Genomic DNA, 9,312 nt, shown 5'->3' with positions numbered 1-9,312 from the left:
GCAGGCAGATTCCCCGTTTTTACACATTGCAGCAGGCAGATTCCCCCTTTTTACACACTACGGCAGGCAAATTCCCAGTTTTTACACATAGCGGCAGACAGTCCCCCTTTTTACACATTGCGGCAGGCAGATTCCCCCTTTTTTTTTTTTAATCAAGTGATTTTTATTGAGTTTTGTGTCACAGACAAACAAAACAAAACATCAACATTGAAATTTAACTATAACATTAACAGTTGCCATCAATAAATAGATTTTTTCCAATCACAATTTGGTGTGCGTGTTATTTCTTATCATATATATTTACATACATGTATCCACGACAAGGAGTATCCATAGTTTTACTAATGTCGCTCATGTGCTTAATACTTGCTCGCCCAACCCTGCGCTACCCCAGCGGCCCCACATCTTCGTAAATCGAGAGGTGGAACCCCGTATTTTGTACATATGTCTCTCATGACGAATTACCTCGTTCACCAACGCCCTCCAGTGCTCCACCCTAGGTACATCAGCAGAGAACCAGACCCTAGCAATAACCACCTTAGCTAGCGTTGTGAGACACAGGACATATTTGTACAGTAAAACAGAGTGTGTCTCCTCCAAATCTAGCCCAAATAAACATATGCCAGGATCTAATGTAGGGAGGGACGGTGCTGTCATGACCACATCACACCACACTTTATGCCAGAAAAGGGAAATCTCAGGGCAGTCCCACAGTAAGTGCCAAAATCCGGCATCAGCTGCCTGACACCTGGGGCAGTTAGAATCTTCCCTAAGACCAGCCCTCTGCATAATAACCGGAGTGCGATAGGCCCTGTGTAGAATGTAGAAAAAAACCTGCTTATACCTTATACATGGCGTAGTGTGTTTAAGGGAACTCCTAATCTGGAGCCACTGCTCTTGGGACAATTGCCCCAAATCAGTCTCCCATTTAGTACGGAGATTATTTAATAGATCGGGATAGCTATTGTTATTTAAAGCAGCATATATGGTAGACACCCTCCCCCTCTGGCTCATAGAAGCAAGCAGCGTCTTAACAGGTGAGTCAGCAATCGATGGTGGGCCGCGAGGGAATTGGGTCTGTACAGCATGTCTAAGCCGAAAATATCGAAACATAACTGTGTTAGGCACATCAAATTCGATTTTCAGTTGCTGAAATGACTTCAGCACTCCACCGTGGTATAGCTGACCCAGTGCCACGACTCCCCTAGCAATCCATATGTTATCTAGCGACATCTCATATAGCTCAGGGTATGCACTATTGAACCACAGTGGGGTACAGGTATCATGTCCCTCCCAGTCATACAAAGTGTGCGCATAGCGCCAGATAAGCAAGGCTTGACGCAGCAGGGGAGGCAAGCCAGACGTTGAGAGACCAGAAAGGAGAAGCTGAAGAGGAGAAAGAGAGAAAGCAGGAGAACACTCCGTCCGCTCAGCCAGAAACCCCCTCATCGTATCCCCCAGAGAGTCCCCGGTCCATTCACTCAGATGGGCCAGCTGAGCGGCCACATAGTATAGTCTGAGATCTGGGAGACTTGCCCCGCCGGACATCTGAGATCTGCATAACGTTCTGATAGAGACCCGCGCTGGCCTACCACTCCATATAAATGAGGATAAAACTCCCTCAATAACAGTAAAGATCTTCTTGGGAAGGTAGACCGGGGAATTCTGTAGAGCATAGAGAAACTTTGGCTGCATCACCATTTTGAATAAATTAACCCTACCCAGGACCGACAGCGGTAATTTTTTCCAGCTATGTGCCTTCTCTTTAAATGTCGCTAGTATGGGGTCAATATTTTGGGCCATATAGCTACGCGCCATAGGAGTGATCCAAATGCCTAGATATTTGAACCGCAGTGTCCATTGCAAAGGATACGCCCCCCGTGTGTTTTCGGGGAGAAGGCCAGAAATAGGAAAAATGTGGGATTTGTCCCAGTTAATTAGCAGACCGGAAAAGATACCAAAATTCTCCACTACCTGTAATGCTGTTTGTAGAGAGTCATCAGAGTCCTGCAGGAAAAAGTAGCATGTCATCCGCGTGTAGCGCCACCACATCCACATGACCCCCAATCTCAACTCCCCTGACCCCGCCATCACCGCGCAGCAGGGCGGCCAACGGCTCCACGGCCATCGCAAACAGTGCAGGAGATAGGGGGCATCCCTGTCGAGTGCCCCTCTCCAGTGCAAAAAGCTCAGACGTGAAACCATTGGCCGTCACACGAGCCACAGGCAAGGAATACAGTAATTGGATAAAGCCAATAAATCGAGGGCCAAAGGCAAATTTCTCCAGCACCCCCCACAGGTACCTCCATTCTACAGAGTCGAACGCTTTGGCCGCATCAAGGGACACCACCACCGCGTCCGACCCCCCCATATCACTTCTCTGGAGATGACAGAACAATCTACGTAAATTTTGGGCCGTGGACTTACCCGGCATAAAGCCAGTCTGGTCTGGATGAATTATCGTTGTAATTACCAAATTCAATCGAGATGCCAAGATTTTTGCCAGTATTTTTACATCAGTATTGAGGAGGGAAATGGGTCGATAAGACTCGGGGAGCAGGGGGTCTTTCCCTGGTTTCAGCAGGACAATTATATTGGCCTCGGCCATAGAGCGCGGGAGAGCCCCACCCTCTAAGAGTAGTTCAAACAGTTGTAAGAGATAGGGGGCAAAAAAAGTAATGTATTTTTTATAGACCTCACCCGGAAGTCCATCAGATCCCGGTGCCTTAGACGCCGGGAGAGACAGGATCGCGGCCTCCACCTCCTCCACCGTGATAGGCGCATCCAGAGCCCCAGAGTCCTCCCGGGACAAGCATGGCAAGGTCAACTGAGCCAAAAACTCCCCCAGCTGATCATCAGAGTAACTGGCTCGGGAGGCATAAAGCGAGGAATAATAACTACGGAAAGTCTCCGCCACCTTTGCTCCAGAATAACACATTTGGCCAGTAGAGTTCTTCACACACTGAATTACTGTTCTAGGGGAATCATACCGGGCCAAAAAGGCCAAATAGCTGCCATTCATCTCAGCCCGAAAATACTGCTCATGTCCCGCAAAAATGAGTCTACGCCTGGACTTCTCAAATAAACAATCCGACCACTCACTCTGCGCGTTCTTCCACAACAACTCATCAGACCGCAAATGGGTAACAAGATATTGAGATTCCAACTGCTGGCACAAAGATTCCAACCGCATCTCCTCCCTCTTACTGAACGCTTTAACTTCAGAGATCCGCTTTATAAAGGAGCCCCGCAAAAACGCCTTAAAGGCATCATGCTTCATCGTCAGAACATTGTATAGTGAATTATCTTCCTGGAACCTTTCCCAGGCGGCTATCAGATCCGCACCCTCCCACAACAGAGTCAACCAAAAGGGGTTAAGCTTCCACATTTTTGCTCCCCGCTCCCAACCTATATTAACTGTGACTAAAACAGGAGAATGATCCGATATGCCCCTAGGGAGATAGTCCACTGCCAGCACGTCCGGGGACAAATCAGGGGAAACCAACACCAAATCAATACGAGAAAAAGCATGATGGGTAGCGGACTGACAGGAGAATTGAGTGGCCGCGGGATTACGACATCTCCATATATCCACCAGCCCCAGCTCCCCCACCAGTCTCGCGAACGAGGTAGGGGACGCCAGGGGAGGGGAAGATGCAACTGACTCCCTCCACCTGTCCATGCCACCATCCATGACATTGTTAAAATCTCCTAGGCATATCACAGGGGTAGCAGGGGACCGGGCCAGGAAACGGGCAGCGTGCCGGAGGACCTCATTATTATATGGCGGAGGGACATATACTGCTAATATATGAAACAGTCGGCTGTTAATATGGGCTCGTAGGAAGACGTATCTGCCATATTGGTCAGTTTCACATTCATCCAGATGAAATTGTACGGACTTTCTAATCATTACAGAAACGCCTCTGGCATTGTTAGAGAGGGTGGAATGATACACGTGACTGACCCAGGGCTTTCTAAGCGCCAACACTCTACCTCCATGCAAATGTGTTTCAGAAAGACAAATTATGTCTGCCTGATATTTTTTAACCTGAGTCAGGACTAACGATCTTTTGATTTTTTCATTCAATCCCCGAACGTTCCAGCTGAGCAGACGGAGCCCCTCAGAAACAGTAGACATAGAAATCATAGCGGAGAGGGATAACAGGATAGGTTAAAGAGACATATAGCAGAGCCTGGCATCGCAACATAGCAACGTTGAGCAAACAGTACATAGGGACAGGAACAACCAGTCCCCCTACGTTCCAGGAGGCAAAAGAGCACAGAGCAACATAATACAGAAAACACGCGTCATTGCAAAATACGCACAGAACTAAAAAATGATGGCTTAGAAAAAAATAAACTAACCCCCCCTGCACCCACCCTGTATCACCTCGCAAACTTAAGGCATACCTGGATTCCATAACTCCCATTAAGTAACCAAACTAAGGGATAAGGGCCTAACCAAAGAACCTAAGGAAAAGCCCTTACACTATTTTCAGTAGGAGCTCTCCACAATTCGTAGAGAAAAAAAAAAGGGTATTTCCCCAACCCTGAGAAGAGAAAAAGAAAAAGAAAAAACAATACCAACATAGCCGGGCACATGCCCCAGTACAAAGCAGCAATTAGCAGTAAAATAATGTGGGACTGACCGTTATCGCCTCCTCATAACGATACATAGCGAGCGATATCGTAAATTTTTCCCACACCCGTACACCCCACATTGCATATATTCTCATTTTGCATTTATATTCACAGGAATATGCATTTGGACAAATGGGTGCATAGGAAAAGCCGAAAGCAGCCTCAGAGCAACAACACAGTATTAAGGAGGACGTGGCTGACGCTCCAGCCATGCACCGGCATCTTGGGGAGATGTGAAAAAATGTGTGGTGTTGTTAAGCACCACCCGCAACCTGGCTGGAAACATCATAGCATATTGTATATTTTGGTCTCTGAGCTGGCGCTTTACTTGAATAAATTGAGATCGGCTCTTTTGCACCTCCAGGGCAAAATCAGGAAATACGGAAATATTATGTCCATCTTGTTGGATAGGGCCCTTTGTTCGGGCCAGTCGGAGCACAGTGTCTCGATCCTTGAAATGCAGGAGGCGTGCAATAAATGTTCTAGCCGGGGCCCCCGGTGGCGGCGGTCTAGGCGGGAGCCTGTGCGCCCTCTCTACCGCAAATTGAGAGGTAAACGCCTCCTTGCCAAACAGATCAATAAGCCATCCTTCAAGAAATGACTCCGGGGAGTTGCCCTCTGCCTTCTCGGGTAACCCAACAATTCGGATGTTGTTGCGCCGCAATCTCCCTTCAATATCTGACATTTTAGCCTGCATAGACGTCACTTGGGTAGACAAGTCCGCCACTCTCAGTTGCAAGGGCAGAGCAGCATCCTCCAAAGCCGATATCCGATGTTCAGTTTCACCCACACGCTCTCGGATCTTCTGCATATCCTGCCTTAGCAGAGAAACATCCATTTGTACTTGCCCAATCCGGTCCGTAACTCTCTGTTCGGATGCAGAGATAGCCTGCAATATTTGCTGGGTAGAATGTACCTGCTCATCTTGGTCGGAGGTGTCCACCTCGGCCTCAGGCGAGGGCGGGCCGGTTTCACCCCGTTTTGCCGATGTAGATGCCTGCTGTGGTCTGGCATATCTCTCCAGTTTCGCAGCAGCGTTAGCCGCACTCTGTCCTCCCTTCACCATGGTGCCCCTGGACGGGGGTACAGATCCACAGGAGTATTACAGCAGATTTAGCACACGGGTTAGGGCTGCCCGGGCCGGGCAGATGTAGCACCCCAAATAAACAGAGCAAGTATGTGGGATCACTGCAGATAGTCAGGAGGCAGGTGTACGTGGTATAAATTGCAGCTGAGTAAAAGCTGAGTCAGGGTCACCCAGGCCGTCACCACAGCAGAACAGGCAGTTGATGTAGGGCAGCCGGATTCAGTGAAGTATATACAGTCCATCCAAGAGAAAATATAAAGGACACTGGCTTTGTGAGGCCTTGTGGGAGTATTAAGCCCAGGAGGGAAACAGGATGGCAGCCCCAGTCATCGCTCCGCACAGCTAGGGGAGAAGGAGCTGCAGGGCTAAAGATGGCGGCTTTTCGCGGGCTTTTTTCGCCCAGGCTCGGTCTCCAGCGTCTCCGCAGCGGGGTCTCAGGCATGTACCCCCGCCGAACAGCAGATAATAGGTTCCCCTCCTCTGCAGCTCTCAGCCGTAGGACCAGCTCACAGGCACCGCCGGGCGCGCGGACACGCGCCGCTCCCGGAGCTCCAGCGGCGGCCGGCAGGGAGGCAGGGAGCCGGGGACCACACTGGAAGGTCCACCACAGCTCAACTGTGCCGCGCAACGGGTCAGCAGGGGTAGCAGTCAAGGCAGCACACACTCAGGGGCCAGCTGGCAGGGAGCAGGATCCACGGGTTGGGGAAAACGGATGATTTTTCAGGATTTTTTGTGGAGAGCTAAGGCTGCACGCAGCTACTCCATACCGATCCAAGCCACGCCCCCCAGATTCCCCCTTTTTACACATTGCGGCAAGCAGATTCCCCGTTTTTACACATTGCGGCAGGTAGATTCCCCCTTTTTACACACTACGGCAGGCAGATTCCCAGTTTTTACACATAGCGGCAGACAGTCCCCCTTTTTACACATTGCGGCAGGCAGATTCCCCCTTTTTACACATTGCGGCAAGCAGATTCCCCGTTTTTACACATTGCGGCAGGTAGATTCCCCCTTTTTACACATTGCGGCAGGAAGATTCCCCGTTTTTACACATTGCGGCAGGCAGATTCCCCCTTTTTACACATTGCGGCAGGCAGATTCCCCGTTTTTACACATTGCGGCAGGCAGATTCCCCCTTTTTACACACTACGGCAGGCAGATTCCCCGTTTTTACACATAGCGGCAGGCAGATTCCCCATTTTTACACATAGCGGCAGGCAGATTCCTCGTTTTTACACATAGCGGCAAGCAGATTCCCTGTTTTTACACATAGCGGCAAGCAGATTCCCCGTTTTTACACATTGCGGCAGGCAGATTCCCCGTTTTTACACATAGCGGCAGGCAGATTCCCCATTTTTACACATAGCGGCAGGCAGATTCCTCGTTTTTACACATAGCGGCAAGCAGATTCCCCGTTTTTACACATTGCGGCAGGCAGATTCCCCGTTTTTACACATTGCGGCAGGCAGATTCCCCCTTTTTACACACTACGGCAGGCAGATTCCCCGTTTTTACATATAGCGGCAGGCAGATTCCCCATTTTTACACATAGCGGCAGGCAGATTCCTCGTTTTTACACATTGCGGCAGGCAGATTCCCCCTTTTTACACATAGCGGCAGGCAGATTCCCCCTTTTTACACATTGCGGCAGGCAGATTCCCCCTTTTTACACATAGCGGCAAGCAGATTCCCCCTTTTTACACATTGCGGCAAGCAGATTCCCCCTTTTTACACATTGCGGCAAGCAGATTCCCCCTTTTTACACATTGTGGCAGACAGTCCCCCTATTTTGTAGGAAAGAAAGAAAGAAAGAAAGAAAGAAAGAAAGAAAGAAAGAAAGAAAGAAAGAAAGAAAGAAAGAAAGAAAGAAGAATTATACTTACCCTCTCCGCTGGCTCAGGCTCCTCGGTGCAGCGTCAGACGATTCCCGGGCAGGAGAGAAGGAGGAGGAGGGAGCCGCAGCAGCGCTGTGTTATTGGTGGAGGCGCTGCTGCTGCTGCCCCTCTGCTTCACTATAGGCTGTTCTCGGAAGACAGCCTATAGTGAAGCAGAGGGGCAGCAGCAGCAGCGCCTCCACCAGTAACAAAGCGCTGCTGCGGCTCCCTCCTCCGGCTCCCTCTTCCTCCTTCTCCCCCGTACCACTGCTCCTCTCCTCTATGGGCGGCTGTGCGCTGCGGGCAGCGGTTGCCCGCAGCACGCAGCGGCATGTAATGAGTCAGTTTGACTCATTACATGCTTTGGGCCCCTGGACAGAGGCGGGCCCCAGTGCAACGCACTGGTTGCACTGGCGGTAGTTCCGCCTCTGGCCCCAAGCTTGTTGGAAGCATACAGGATAAACAAAGATTCTGTTTTCCTGACCTTAGCCGTTCTGGCTACATAAACCTTCAAAGCCCTGACCACATCCAGTGACTCGGAATCCTCCAAGTCAGTAGTAGCCACAGGCACCACAATAGGTTGGTTTATATGAAAGGATGAAACCACTTTTGGCAGAAATTGTGGGCGGGTCCGCAATTCTGCTCTATCCGCATGGAAAACCAGATAAGGGCTTTTATGTGACAAAGCCGCCAATTCTGACACACGCCTAGCCGAAGCCAAGGCTAATAGCATAACCACCTTCCACGTGAGATATTTCAATTCCACCGTTTTGAGTGGTTCAAACCAGTGTGATTTCAGGAAACTCAACACCACGTTAAGATCCCAAGGTGCCACTGGGGGCACAAAAGGGGGCTGAATATGCAGCACTCCCTTTACAAACGTCTGAACTTCAGGCAGAGAAGCCAGTTCTTTTTGAAAGAAAATGGATAAGGCCAAAATCTGAACCTTAATGGAACCCAATTTAAGGCCCAAAGTCACTCCCGACTGTAGGAAGTGAAGGAAAAGGCCCAGCTGGAATTCCTCCGTAGGGGCATTCCTGGCCTCAATCCAAGCCACATATTTTCGCCATATACGGTGATAATGTTGAGCCGTCACCTCCTTCCTAGCCTTTATCAGCGTAGGAATAACTTCATCCGGAATGCCTTTTTCTGCTAGGATCCGGCGTTCAACCGCCATGCCGTCAAACGCAGCCGCGGTAAGTCTTGGAACAGACAGGGCCCCTGTTGCAACAAGTCCTGTCTTAGAGGCAGAGGCCACGGGTCCTCTGTGAGCATTTCTTGCAGATCTGGATACCAAGTCCTTCTTGGCCCATCTGGAACAATGAGTATTGTTCTCACTCCTCTTTTTCTTATGATTTTCAGCACCTTGGGTATGAGAGGAAGAGGAGGAAATACATAGACCGACTGGAACACCCACGGTGTCACCAGTGCGTCCACAGCTATCGCCTGAGGGTCTCTTGACCTGGCGCAATATCTCTGTAGCTTTTTGTTGAGGCGGGATGCCATCATGTTCACCTGTGGCAGTTCCCACCGACTTGCAATCTGCGTGAAGACTTCTTGATGAAGTCCCCACTCTCCCGGGTGGAGGTCGTGCCTGCTGAGGAAGTCTGCTTCCCAGTTGTCCACTCCCGGAATGAACACTGCTGACAGTGCGCTTACGTGATTCTCCGCCCTGCGAAGAATTCTGGTGGCTTCTACCATCGCCAC

The sequence above is a fragment of the Pseudophryne corroboree genome, chromosome 4 (assembly GCF_028390025.1).
Source record: "Pseudophryne corroboree isolate aPseCor3 chromosome 4, aPseCor3.hap2, whole genome shotgun sequence".
Lineage (NCBI taxonomy): Eukaryota > Metazoa > Chordata > Amphibia > Anura > Myobatrachidae > Pseudophryne > Pseudophryne corroboree.
This window is presented reverse-complemented; position numbering follows the sequence as displayed.